A 998-nucleotide genomic window follows, 5' to 3' on the forward strand; every position below is an offset into this window, starting at 1 on the left:
TTATATGCCTACAATAGCAGAAAAATTTAAATCCCCTTTATAATCCTTTAATGTAGTATTTTGAATTGCTTTTCTCTAAAATTAAAAATTTCTCATACAGGGCCAGGCCATTTGGTGACCTCAGCCTCTCACTTTCTTGTGGAAAGTGATATGTTCATCATGGCAGGGAGAATGGTGGGCCACTCCTTCCTTCATGGAGGACCATGCCTGTCAGGACTCAGCCCTGCTGTTGTTCATGTCCTGCTTGGTGGAAGTCCTGAAACGGCAACTGTTACACTAGAGGACTGTCCAGACCTGGACATCCGGGAAACACTCAGGCTTGTATGTTTTCCATCTAACCTCATGTTATTTCTTCCCTGTTATATTGTTTATACAGTGAATCACTAAAGTCTCCATTATTTTGTGGAAAAATGGCAAAGGGGGTGTAGACTTTCTAGACCCATTGCATATAGTGTGTGTTTTTACACATCTTTTTTTAATTTCCTTTTCACAAGCTTCAAGGGGAATCCAAACTCTCAGAAGACGAAGAAAAACGTGTCCAGGACTTGGCCTACGCCTGGGACCTCCCTTGCCTTGCTGAAAAAAAACGACGATGGCTATTTGAGAAGATGCTGATCCATGCTGTGTGTGAAATTTAAGGAAATGGTGATGTTAATGTCTCATTCTCAGAACTTGCTATGGGATAAAGAATGCAATAATGTGTTCCATCTTCTCTGTAATTGTCGTTAAAAGGTAATTGGACGTGTCACGAGACAACTAAAGCAGCTCAGACGTGGTCTTAAAGAGACGGCAATGTGGACATTTCTGACCCAACGACCTGACACAGTGGCTCTGCTTTTTCCAAAAGAAGGAGCAGTGGATCATAGCCCTGAGGTAACTTTTTACACTTTAATTTTGTAATATTCATAACTCTAGGCATTTTCTTGAATATTTTTCTATGGCAGAGGTTTCATATCTTTATCCAGCATCAATCATTGTGCCTGTTATAAATCTTTTAT

This window comes from Centroberyx gerrardi, chromosome 21, assembly GCF_048128805.1.
Source record: "Centroberyx gerrardi isolate f3 chromosome 21, fCenGer3.hap1.cur.20231027, whole genome shotgun sequence".
Lineage (NCBI taxonomy): Eukaryota > Metazoa > Chordata > Actinopteri > Beryciformes > Berycidae > Centroberyx > Centroberyx gerrardi.